The sequence below is a fragment of the Apium graveolens genome, chromosome 7 (genome assembly GCF_009905375.1).
Source record: "Apium graveolens cultivar Ventura chromosome 7, ASM990537v1, whole genome shotgun sequence".
In the NCBI taxonomy this organism is placed as follows: domain Eukaryota; kingdom Viridiplantae; phylum Streptophyta; class Magnoliopsida; order Apiales; family Apiaceae; genus Apium; species Apium graveolens.
Window position 1 is genome coordinate 16095260 of NC_133653.1, and position 14136 is coordinate 16109395.

A 14136-nucleotide genomic window follows, 5' to 3' on the forward strand; every position below is an offset into this window, starting at 1 on the left:
TGTAGTTATATGTCAATGTTATTTCCAGGCTCATACGGGCCAGAAATCAATATCGATAACATCATAAACTTCCTCCTCATGCATAACCAAGGAGGAAGATTATACATTACTAACATGATCGGCAAACAGCTATACCGATTCTTTAATCCATTATTGTGTGGATTTATACCATTGGCCGCTAATCCTAAGCGTATATTTCTAGCCTCGCTACCGAACTCGGGCCACCTACAATCTACATTTTGCCAAGCTGGAGAATCAGATGAATGACACATCTTTCCATCTTTAGATCGATTATCTACATGCCAACTCATTAATTTAGCAGTAGCAGCAGATTTAAACAGTCGTTTAAATCTAGGGATTATTGGAAAATACCACATCACTTTGGCTGGAACATTAACCCTAACTTTACCATCTTTTCCAATTTTCCAGCGAGAAAGATGGCATTTGGGACACTTAGATAAAGACTCGGCAGCTGGTCCCCTGTATAAAATGAAGTCATTTGGACAAGCATGGATTTTGACATACTCAAATCCTAAATCAGTTAAGGTTTTCTTAGCTTCATACGTACTACCCGGAAGCACATGGTCTTTAGGAAGGAAAGAGCCAACAGATTCAAGAAGATCGGTAAAGGCTTTATCACTAACTCCAAACCTAGCCTTCCAATTATGTAATTTGAGGACTGACTCTAGTTTAGTGCACTCGCTTCCCTCAAAAAGAGGTTGTTCCGCATCAACAACATACCTCTTAAAGTCATCAGATTGATTAATTCAATCTTCATCATCATTATATATTGTTTGACATACATTATATGTTTTTGAAGGGGATGTGGGCTTTTTAGCAGGACAAGTACTATTAACTGATGACTTAGTACTACTAGCAACCCCTTTCCATGCCAAATCCAATATCCTAAACTAAAACCAGATTCATAAAGATGACCCATGATTATCTTGACAGTAAATTTTTTGAAGTTAACGCAGCGTACACAAGGGCACTGTATTTTTTTTGGGTTTTTAGCATTTTCCTCGGCAAATATCAAGAAATTTTCGACACCAATCTCATATTGCAAAGAATCCCTATCGGCTTTTATCCAAGACTTTTCCATATAAAACCACCTGGTATATCACTAAAATTTCAGTCTTATAACTTATATGATTAATATTATTTATTATATTCCTACTGTTTTTTTGTACCACTATCTAATTTTAAAATAAAACAAGTAAAACATAAATATCAAACATAAATTATGATAACAATTGACAAAATTGTTATCAATGTTTTTATACCACTATCCTAATTCATTGCTAACAGAACAACACTGAAAAATAGAGAGATACAATTAAAATACGATTATCCTATAAGTAATTACAGATGTCAAAACAGAGAGATACAATTAAGCACAATTAAAATTAAACAAATGTAAAATCAGAACCAAAATTTACAAGCAACAAGATAATTACAGAGCAACATCCACCTAGTATAAATTAGGGTTTCAATTTTAAAAACCCCCAATTTTCAAATCTAAGGTTTCAATTTAAAAAACACACAATTTTCAAATCCAGGGTTTTCAAAATTCTAAATTAATGGTTAACATGCAGGGTAATTCAAGTTTATAAAATGAAAAAGGAGGAGAAATAAACCTAATTTGAGTGCAAATGTGAGAGTACAAAGAATAAGCGCAGTTGCTTTGGTTGAGTAGATTGCAGCAGCGGCGAGAGGTCGGAGAGAGTACGACCGAGACCACGGCAAAACAACGGCGAGACTCCAGTGAGAGTTCGAGAGCGAGAGAGAGAGATAGTTTGTGTGTTTTAGAGAGAGGATGAGACGGACGAAAGAGAGAGATGGTGAGAGAGATGGTGAGTGAGAGAGAGGGAGAAAGAGGGAGAGAGAGTTTGGGTGGGAGAGAACCGGTGACGGGAGAGGGAGAGAGAGATTGACGAGGGAGAGAGAGTTTGTGAGAGAGAGGGCATTTTTAGTTTTTAGTTTAGATTTTTTTAATTAATTTTTCTGAAGAGAGGGAGAGTGAATTCGTTAAAGGGGAAAATTGGCTAAGGGGGGAAAGAAAGGGGGTTTTGCCGTATTCATTTTTTTTCAAAATATAGACATCGGTTCTAAATAAAGTGATGTCTATTAACAACATAGACATCGCATTTTCGCGGGATGATGTCTATAACCGTTTAGACATTGGTGGCACATTCGACCGATGTCTAACATATGATGTCTATTCACATTTTTCTTGTAGTGATATGTCGATTCCAAGTCGGAATTGAATGGTTTACATTTATTCATATTTTGAGTTATAATTAATATATTATGGTTGGTAGTTGTAATCTTGTCTCATACTTTATCATGTTAGATCCTAATAAATTTTGGGGTTTATTATATTTTCGCTGTTATATTGGTAGTTATTGTGGTTGTGAGTTCTCATTTTCTAACCCCGAGATTGAGGGCGTCAGACTGGCGGGTCAACCGGGTCGGGAAGAACAACCATGAACTGGCCGGAATTCTCCAGAATCCGGTGACCGGCAATTTTCCGGCCAACCGAATTCGAGGCTAAACACAAATTGTTCAATACGATTCTTTACACCAATCCATTCCAATTCACTGCATCAACTCGGAAACGACCTTGTCCTTTGTTCATAACCCCCAGACTTTGATTCCGGCCAAAACGACCATTAACTCTGGCGAAGCTCGAAGCTTCTCCAGGGTTGAATCCGGGTTTCATCAATACATACAATTACGGAAAATGATTTACTTGGACAAGCCCAACATACTGGTAATCTTAAAATCAACCCAGAATCAACAGAAATAGCACCATCTAAATTTACTCAAAAACATTCAAACGCGTAGAACCCTAATTTCTGCAATTCGAAATTAAATACCATTCTTTCTATGATATGAAGCTCCAAATCAATCATATAATATACCAAATTGAACAAAATTCAGTGATCTACAACATGCAATCATCAAAACACAGAAACGACATCAAAATAAAAAAGTCCTAATTTAATCCAATTTAATTTGAATTTAATTAAAAATATAGAAAATTACTTGATGACTCTACATGTGAATAAATTGAGGAACTTTAATCTACACATCGAGAGCTTTGTTTTGGTTACTCATACTCCAAGATCGCACTTCGATAACGCCCTCAAATCTTCGTTTGATTATAAAGAACGCGACGAATATTAATGTTTTCTCTGGATAATTATCTAATTTTTCTGATTGTTTGTGTTTCTCTGTAGAAAATAATGAACTGTATCGGCTATTTATATTTACGGAATATTGGTACCCCGTTGGAGCATATAGGATATAAAAATATAATACTTAATAGCTAAGTATAAGTAAAATTGATATAATTCGGTACCGGTTTTAGGATAAATATCAAAACCGGACATTTAAATATAGTTTTGGGATTCAGCATTTTTGGTTACACGTAGTACGAGAAGATAATAATATTTTAATCAAAATATCTCGTATATCGAAAATATCTAGTTTATCGGTTTACCGAAACGTTTAAATAGTATCATAAAATTTGTACTGAGAATCGTACAGGTACAACCGTACTCCTTATTGAAAAATTTAAAACACGAAAAATGTTCGAAATAATCAAATTAGGCTAGATATGAGTTTTCCCGTAATTTCCGGGTAGTAAAAACATAAAAATCATTGAAGTTGGATGATTCCCAAATAATCAAAATAATTAATAATTAAATCGAAAGATAATTAATTATATGTATAGATCAATAATAAAATCATATAATGATATATAAATTATTAGAAAAATATCAAAAGATTGTATACGTTATTTAGATATATAAAACTAAAATTCGCAAATTTTATCACATATAAACATCAAACACAGATACCAATTAACACAAAATTCACCAAGAATTTATATAATATTCACATAATATTCATTCATTGACAAAAATAATTACACGATATATCCCGGATATTACATCTTTGAGCGTTTTATTGATACTCCGGACTTGCGGATATATCCAATTTCTGAGCTTGGCCCTTTAAATTACTTGCACTATCATTCTTTTTAATCTTAGCAAGCGACTATTCAATTACGTTGAAGGACTCGACCTGAGCAAGCACATCAGCAAATGATGTCGGATCCTTCCCTTGCAAGTGTTTCCAGAGATCTGAACAAATGCATAACCCGGTTATCAGAAAGCTTTTCAGCGTCTCATTTGTTCCACCTCTCACCAAGGTAGACTCTGTGTTGAACCTTTTAAAAATATGAAGTAAATCTTTCACCTTTCTTTTGCTTTACATTTGAAAAAGTGGTAATTGGTGAAGAATATTTCACAGCAGCCTGGAACTGAGTCAGGATTGGTGTTTTCATTTGTTCCCACGATGTGATAATTCCAGGACCCAATTTCTGGAACCATTGTTAAGCACTTTCTCTGAAAGTAGATGTAAAGAAACGACATTATGCTCGGTCGGGTACTTGATATACATCCATCTCAATGTTAAACCATCCCAAGAACACCACGGGATCGGAATTCCCATGAAAATGCAAGTCATTGGTTGTGTTACTGTATCTAGTGGGTAACTGCGCTTCTTTCACAACAACAGAGAAGGGAGATGGAGCTTGCGCAATTGCCGTAACCCTCCTCCTTATAGATGATTGAGCAACCTCTTTACATCATCCATATTAAACATTCCAACTCCCGGGAAGGTTTGAACATTTGGGTTGTAAGGGTTGTTATTGTTGTTCCATGTTATTACTCCCCAGGTGTACTGGCGGAACTTGTCACCCATCGTCATGAGGCTACGGTTGGTGGGATATTACCATCTTGATTTTGAACTTCCCCTTGCACATGAAGTCCTCCTTGGTCGTATTCTCGGGCCTCTCCATTATTTTATGACCTTTCTTAAGTTTGGGCATTGTCTCTACCATGAAGACACGTCCTAGATCCATTGATGGTAGCACTATGAGAGGTAACAGGAATAATTATGGGAACCCCTCCATTATTTGAGGGCGTTCCCTCCCACCTTCCATGAGTGGGCATTCTCCTTTGATGATATCCCATTCTTCCTCGATCATTTCTTTGATAACCTCATCCATAACTTCTAATCCACCCACGTGGAAGGACACGCTCATATTCACGGTTCCGTGCCATATCATCCCTTTGGAATATAGGGGGCCCACATGTTGTATCACGGGCCTCGCTTCTCAACCATTTCCTTCTTTTTTCCATTACAACAGTAACATCCTCAAGTCATCATCTCCCTACTTTATGCCGAGCCTTCTTTCAGAGTTGAGAAATCTCTTTTTTCTTCACCTCAATTCTGAATATTTACCGCATGATGACACTCATTGTCGTACGTCCAGATCTATGAGGATGTGGATACCTGATTATCAATATAAGGCCTTTCTCTCCCATCAATATCCACATCAAGAAGCTCTACAATAGGCTCAACATCATAAAAATATTCCAGCCCCCGCGGAGTGATTCAAGGGTTTCCTCCATTAGCTTGACCGCGAATATCTTGGGTGTTCCTTTCAACCATAGGAGCTTTCCCACAGCATGACCATAACTGGGATAATGACGGCCTCTCCTCATCTTGCGACGCTCCATGATATTCAGCTTTTAATTGAAGCTATTCAAGGTATCTTCCATGCGATACAGCTGCTCCAAGATATTAGCGTTGCTGATAAGCAGAGGTGGTGTTCATCCAACATTCGGAGCTCGCGTAGGATCCACCACATTTCTGTGCATGTAAGGTTCATGTTGGGCATTTTCGCGCCCAACATCTCCTTCAGAATATCTATCGCTTCCATCATAAGAACTTTTGTCACGGTTGTAAGATATTTTTTCCTCCTTAAGACTATAATCTTAATCAGCCCTCCTTCTAGGGCCAATTTATTGACGGAGGAATCTGGTAACAACAAAGTTTGAGATTTTATACAGGAAAAAAACATATAGGATGGTGGTTCTTCACCAGAAAATCAAACAGTATGTGGTGTTTGTGTGTTAGTTGGTGGTTGAGATTGATAAGGGTTAGTGGAGGCCTTTTTTTAGCTCTAAACTTCCAACACCTTTCTATGTGCCTACATACCTTTTATATAGGGATCAAGCCTGACGTAATTCTTGGGGAACAAGAAATCTAATGGGTTTAGACTTCTTATTCTAAATCCTGGTAGAAGTTCTTCCAGAATCCATCTTCCGCTAGATTTAGGAATGTCCAACTGTAAGGCCCAACTGTGAAGGCCCAAATCTCATTCATAATTATAGGACTTCACGGATAGTGCATCTCCCTGCGCAAGGATAACACTTTGCTACAGCTATCTTCCATGATTTATGAACACATGTATAGCCACAGTTCACGAATGAGGATAACCCACCAGATAGTAGGATAGGTGATCCCCAATTCTTGGGTGAAAAGTGCAGGATGACTCCAAAGTTTTCCAACAAGGACACCCGTTGAATGCAAGAACAGAGCTCCCAAAGCACACACCAAGGACACCCGTTGAATACAAAAGGAGGTCTTCAATCATCAGGCATACCTCTGGAGGGCCTTCAAGCTTTTCACGGACATCCCCCTCCTTGATCGACTCAAGGACGGAATTCTTTAAAGGGTACCTACAACAAATATGTTAGTAAAAATAATCCTCTATTACTCCCACCATGCTTGCCTCTTCCTGAACATGCTTTGGTTTACCTTGTCCTGGATGAGGATAAGCACAACTATCCCAATAAATTCAAAACCATGCATCCCCCAAGACCAGGACGCGTACTCACCTTGTGGAATGTAAACATTCAATAGTACAGAAAGGTCCTTCTACGTCGCACGTTTTGCGTTGGTTCAATATAGAACCGGCGCTTAAACACTCTTCAAGTGTCGGTTATAAATTTAACTGATGCCTTAACACATTTGTGCATGATCTGTTGCGTCGGTCTTTCATACAACCGACGCTTTTGATAGTCTGTAACGTCGGGCTTTAAAACGACGACGCCTAAAACTCTATATAGCCTCGGTCTTTATAATGCCGATGCTGTAGTTTCTACGTACAGCATCGGCATTTAAAATGCCCGCGTTGTAGGTTTGGTTTAAAGCTTCGGCTTGTAAATGCCGACGCTACAAATTTGGTTTAAAGCGTCAGCTTTTAAAATGCCGACGTTGTAGACTTGATTTAAAGCGTCGTCTTTTGAATGCCGACGCTATAGGTTGTGATATTTTTTTAAATAATTTTAACAAAAATTTTAAATAAAAGTAGAAAATTATTAAAATAATTAAAAATAGTAGGAAATTAAATATATATGATATATTGAACTCTAAATTCTTTTAAAATATAAAAGAAATTAAATAAAATAATTTTATAATTACAAAAGAATTGATATTTCACCGAACAATTCTAATAATAAATTAACTAATTAATTTAAATGTTAAAAATAATTAGTAGATTTGAAATGTTATTTTTCAAATTTAAAAAATTAGTTGAAATTTTAATTTTATATAAATAAACTTAGGTGTTAAGAGTGGATAGTGCATGAACTAATGCAAATACTCCCTCAAGTCCATAATAAGTGTCTTTTTTGAATAAATCTTCCATATTAAATTTTTTTAATTAACATGAATCAAAATTTTCATTTTTACCTACATTAATTATAATATATTTTGATTTGAAAAATAAATACACAATTTTTACTAAGAGGTATAATATACAAAAAAATGTTGATATTTATCGAATAAGTAAAATAAATAACAATAATGACAATTAATCATATAATTGTATAGAGAATAGATATGTACAAGTATTGTGCGATAATTAAGCTCCAAGGGATCGAGTATTTGAAAAATATTTTGCAAAACAAAAATTGAAAATAACTAACGTATTACAACTAATAAATAATATTTATAAAAGAAGAAATAATAAATTTTTGGTTGGTAGTTGGTTTGGTCATATTTATTATATTTAAAATAAAACACATATCTGCATATTATATATGAAATAGAAAAAAAATTAAAATAGAACACATGTGTGCATATTATATTTGAAATAGAAACCAATTTAAAATTTAACACATATATACATATGATATTTAAAATAGAAAACAATTTTTATTTGAAATAGAAAATAATTTAAAAGAGAACATATATGTTTATATTATATTTGAAACAGAGAACAATTTAAAATAAAACATTTTTTATATATATAACAAAAACAATACCACGGAGACACACAGACACCCAAACGGAGACACACAGTTATCCCTATTCCTCATACCCTATTCTGCTGCGAATTCGATACCCTATCCGCGGGCGACAGAGGCGATCACTCATTAAAATAGAACGAATTTCAGGTAAATTTACAATACAGAGTTGTATGTATCTATATATCTAGATATACAATTTGACTGCAAACTGTTTGATAAAAGTCTCATGAGAAAAAAAATTCTGAATTTGAGATTAAGGAGGTGTCTTGGTATGTATCTTAGTAAATTAGTTGTAAATAGGAAAAAAAATGAGTTAAAGAAACATACATAGTTGGGAAAATCTGAATTGTCTTACATGAGTTTTTTGGTGTGTAGGAGTTCTCGTGGGAGTTCTATACGTTAATGTTAAATTATAATCTCATTGATTGAAAATACTAACTGAATATGAGTTTTTGATGAATTAAGTATATCTAGTCAAGGTTACTCGGAGATAGTTGTTGTGTTTGCGACAGTCTCTTATCGGTAGTTTCATGCCATGGTTTGGTTTCCTCTGCAAAGTGATTAGGAAATTGCATATTATCTACGTGATGTAGCTACATCTTGTGTCTACTTAGAGTGGCTTTAAAGGTGTGTACATCATATTTAACCAGTGTTAAAAATATGGAAATAAATTATAAGAAAGCTATATATGATATTAGATGGTTCATATGCTGGTTTTATAATATTAGATGCTCATAATTTCTACACTTGCTAATGTTGCTAAACTTATTAGTCAATAAGCTCCAATAACACAAGCATGTTATAGAATCTGCGTAATTTTAAACCAAGATGGTCATTTGTTTGTTACATTCCTGTGATTTTGAGGTAGAAGCTTGATATAAAAGAAAATAATAAATAGAAAACCACTGATATAAGGTGAACTCAACAAATTACTGCTCTATAAGTTGCTCCATATGAGATCATTCCCAGGAAAGGTTTAAGGTTCCCAGTGATTTGAACTTTGTTATTCCAAATGGAATTTCACCTGTTAAATTATTGCAGGAAAGATTTATGATTTTGACCAATCCCAGAGTGCTGCTATATTCCATTTCTCTTCCTTTCATCACCATAATCATTTGCTCTTCAAAATCCCAGCTGGCACCGGTTATCCAGTTATTTTTTGTATAAATCAGTGTAGTCAGATTGCCCAAACAGCTTGGAATAACTCATGATAGTCTGTTCTCGGCCACATCTAGGATATGAAGGGTCGATACTTTCACAATTATTTTGAATTATTTTGTTTCTGGTTTGGAATGATACAAGTCTCTAAACCCCTCTGATTGTAATTTAATCTGCCACCCCAGAGATAGAGAATATATATTGTCGAAATAAACACAAGCCAACTACTTACCGGGGACCTTGGGGAGTATGTGTTTATTCCAGGGTTGTGCAGAATTCCTGTCAGAGATAATTTATTTAACATTGAATTTGATACATCTATGTATTTTTTTATACTCGTTTAAGTGTGCCACACTAATGTATAACTCATAAATATTGATATGAATGTGAAAATGACCATTTGATATGTTACATTTTGTGTATGAGCATCTTTAGTTGTGTATTGTGATGCCATCCTGCAGTCACAATTTTAGGAACCTTAGCTTCTTATTCGGAAATCAATGGCCAAAAACTTGGATGTTATTGATTCTAGTCAAAATGATTGTAAAGACCAAAAAGATTTAATTTTGAATCGATTGGGTGAGCAAGAAGGTGATGATGTGAGGAATGAAGTGGTGGGTGTGTTTGGAAATGACAGAAGATTGTCATTTGAAGGAGGTACTGGCTTCTCTTCTGTCGGGTTATCGAATAGCAAAAAGGAAGAAGAAGATTTGGATAGGTTGATTGATAGAGGGATTGATGCTACTTTGGTTTTAGCTGCTGGTACTTTTGCTGTTAGCAAGCTTCTTACTATTGATCATGATTACTGGCATGTGAGTATCAATTTTATGTTTTTTCGATAGTTATCGTGTTATTGATATCATAATTGTCATGTCCTTTTTGTTCATATGTTTATATATGTTATCCAATTGCTGAACTTGTAAGTAGGTTTTGAATAAACAGGTAGAAATGTTTGGTAGGAGGAGTAATTCTCAATTACATATGTAACTAGTGTTTTTTTGACTAATTCAATCTTTGTTGTATTATTGGCTTTATTGTAAATTTATATATAATATTCTAGGAAGATTCTGTGAGTAAAGTATATTTGAGAATAGACTATCTCGAGCCATGTCTGCTTTTTATTTATAGGATTGATTTTTTGGTGTTTCTTTATTATCTTCGTTGTCTTCGAATTGTCTGTACCTGTGAATCTGAATGCTTTCTATTTCAGTCAAAAACTCAACATTATGATCTTTATTTGGTTCATATGTGATAGAGTTATTGATATCATAATCGTGATGGTTAATTTGGTTCATATGTTTATAGATGTTATCGAGTAACTAAATGTCAATAAACACATAAAAGTAATTGGTGAGAGTAGCAATGTTGTGTTTGCTCTGGTTGCTAGTGTTTTTCTCCTTTTAAAAAATTTAATCTTTGTTGTATTATTGGCTTTGTTGTTACAAATATAATGCTATAATAATGTACAGAGGCACGAAGCTGAAACATATACAATATTCTAGGAAGATTATGTGAGTAATGTAGATTTGGCAATCTTGACCGCTGTCTGCTTGTATTTTAGCCTAGATTTTTGGGGCATTTTCTTTTATTTTCGTTGTATTCGAAATATCTGTAGCTGTGAATCTGAATGGTTCCTATTTCTGTCAATGTTATTATATTTATTTAGATAATATTGAATATGATTTTAATTGAAGAGTTAGTGTTTATTTAGATAATATTGAATATGAACCTTAGAACACTTAACATTTAAAACTTTATTATAGTGTTTCAGGCTTTCACCCCTTTGCTGGTTGTCTTAAGATCGGAGGATGTAGCTCACAATGATCATATGGATTGTGTGAAACACAAGAACAAGTCATGGAAATACTTCTTCTAGTTGTGAAATCTATCTGCAATTATCTTTTTTTTTTATAAAATTATTCTGAATTATTTTGTTTCTAGTTTGGAATGATACAAGTCTCTAAACCCCTCTGATTGTAATTTAATCTGCCACCCCAGAGATAGAGAATAGATATTGTCGAAATAAACACAAACCTACTACTTATCGGGGACCTTGGGGAGTATGTGTTTATGCCAGGGTTGTGCAGAATTCCTGTGAGTGATAATTTATTTGACGTTGAATTCGATACATCTATGTATTTTTTATACTCTTTTAAGTGTGCCACACTAATGTATAACTCATAAATATTGATGTGAATATGAAAATGACCATTTGATATGTTACATTTTATGTATGAGCATCTTTAGTTGTGTACTGTGATTCCATCTTGCAGTCACAATTTTAGGAACCTTAGCTTCTTACCAGGAAATTAGAATTCATAAAACCTTGCCTGAATACTTGAAGGAAATTAGAAATTCTGTTTATATGTTATCATCCAGCACTAACATCAATTTTTTACACAAATAGGTAAACTTTATGATATCAACTTGATGAAGTGTCGGGTATTATTTGAGTAATGCTAAAGCTTTCAATTTGCTGGATTGAAGTTCATGTGGACCTACTAATACGTTGTCGCCATTATCATGGGCAATAAGGTTAAAAATTGCCCAAAGCACTGCAAGGGGTTTAGCGCACATTCATGAATGCAGTCCTAAAAAATATGTGCACGGAAACATAAAATCATCAAAGATCCTACTTGATGATGACCTGCAGCCTTACATCTCTCATTTATTTGCATTTTTTCATATTTTTAATTGTCTTTGACTATATGAGCCGATATTATTGGAGAAGAAGAAGAGTGAGATTGGCCTCGATTTACAAAAAGAAAAGGGTACTCGAAGATTTGGAAGTACTTGTTAGGGGAGACACTTTGTGTGTTATTTTATCTGTAGGGAACCATAATAGAAAGAAGTGGATGGTATTTGTAATTCAATATAAACTTTTCTTCCAAGACTTACATAATTAAATTTTCTAAAATTATTGTAATAATAATTTTTAAGTTGTACAATTTAATTTTCTGTTGTGCCGTATTTTTGGGATGTTAGTATTAATTGTATAATGAAACAGGTTTATAGAAAATATATAAAATACCAATAGAAAATAGGAAAAAATTAATTTTTCCGTGACAAAAAGCATCGGCATTCTAGGTACCCGACGCTACTGATGAGAAGCAAGTATGTCGGCATTTTTGCTAACTGATGCATTTGGTGAGAAGCAATAGCGTCTGTTAACCAACAGGTGAACCAGCGCAACAGGTGAGAAGCAAGTGCATCGAAATTTTAGTGAACCGACGCAACAGGTGAGAACCAACGGTGTCGGTATTTGATATAACCGACGCAATTAATCAAACCAAGAGCGTCGGCATTTTGTCCAACCGACGCATTACAAGGCAACAAATAGCGTCGGTTATATATATATCACCGACGCTATAAGTCAACCTACAATGTTGGTTGATGATCCTATGACGTGTGTCGCTTAACTGATGCAATTAATGTTTGTGTATCGTTTGTTTAACCGACGCTATAGGTCCATACCTATAATGTCCCCCACACTTAATTTGCTACTTGACCGATGCCTTAGTGCTATTTTGACCGACGCTAAAAGTCCAGTCTGTACTAGTGATTCACCCTTGCATTGTGACCTAAACATGTAAATAGTTCATCTTATGATTAGTGATAAGATTCGAGGTTCTTATCTAGCAGCATAATTTTCAAATAGCAGCGATGGCAGATTCCTTTATCACAATATCATTTGATCATTCGGAGCCTTCAGTTCGACGACCGTCATCTGATCCACGCCCTGCTCTTCCTCCAGTGACAGCTATAATACCAGTTGTGATAGTTTCACCACTGCAAACTATTCCGCTTCCAGGTGTGAGACCACCTACTCGAGGACCCCCGCCTATTGATTCTAATTTTACCAAACATTCGGTGGCGAGTGCATCATTCCAGTTTACCCCACACCCTGTTCCAAACCATAAGTATGAGGCTCTTCTTTTAGAACAAGACGCCATGTTGGCTCAGATTCAGGAGCTACAACACATTATAAGGACTATAAATATTGACAGGAAAGTGAGGGAGCTTCGGAATAAGATTCAGGTGACCCGGAGAACACTTAGGGCTAGACTTCATGGAGCTACTTGCGAGTATGCAGCCCCAGATGCTCTTATGGGGTGGGCCAGAGAGGTATTGGAGGATTTTGATAGGCTTGGTGGACCAGAGTTTCCCTGAAAACTAGATGACATAAATGATGTGATAGCTGATATATATATATATAATAGTGTGTAATATGTATCATCAGACTTTTGATGGGTATATAAATAAATTAGGCTTACTAACTAGTGGATAGGCCTGTTTTACCTTTACCTTTGCTGAACGTTGTTATGTTGTACTACCAGACTTTAACATATATATCAATACCTTTCCTTTCTAGCATTGTCATTACTATACCTGTTTTATCTTATTTATTGCACCAGTTATAAAACTCATGTGACAACATGTACCCTTTTTCCATTACAGTTTACATTCTTTAAAGAAGCATGCAATTTACTTAGTTCAACTATTGAAATTGTTTTCAAAAAGAGAAATTTATATTTTACAAAAACTTTTCCGAAAAAGGGATTTAATTAAAAGGTTAAATAAGTTGTTTGATTCTTTACAGAAAATGCCTCCTAGAAGAAATACCCGTTCTACCAACCCGAATGAAGAGACCAACAACAACACCCAAGACAACAATAACCAGAATGCAAATCTAGGTCCCATAGACCCAACTTCAGCCCAGATTCTTCAGATCTTGACCCAACAAACAGTCCACCTAACTCAACAACAGCAGAGGCAGACTAATCCTCAGATAACCTTTAAGACT

General features: G+C 35.0%; 1 long non-coding RNA gene across 2 annotated transcripts; it reads left to right on the forward strand.

Moving 5' to 3' along the window:
- Positions 1–8184: 8184 nt before the first annotated feature.
- On the forward strand, positions 8185–11460 carry LOC141670964 (uncharacterized). Of its 2 annotated transcripts, XR_012554866.1 has the most exons (3): positions 8185–8321; positions 9806–10144; positions 11096–11460. It is a non-coding gene; the product is annotated as an uncharacterized LOC141670964 (long non-coding RNA). The 2 variants fall into 2 exon arrangements; XR_012554865.1 differs by lacking the exon at positions 8185–8321 and having other exon boundaries at positions 8328–10144.
- The last annotated feature ends 2676 nt before the right edge of the window (positions 11461–14136 follow it).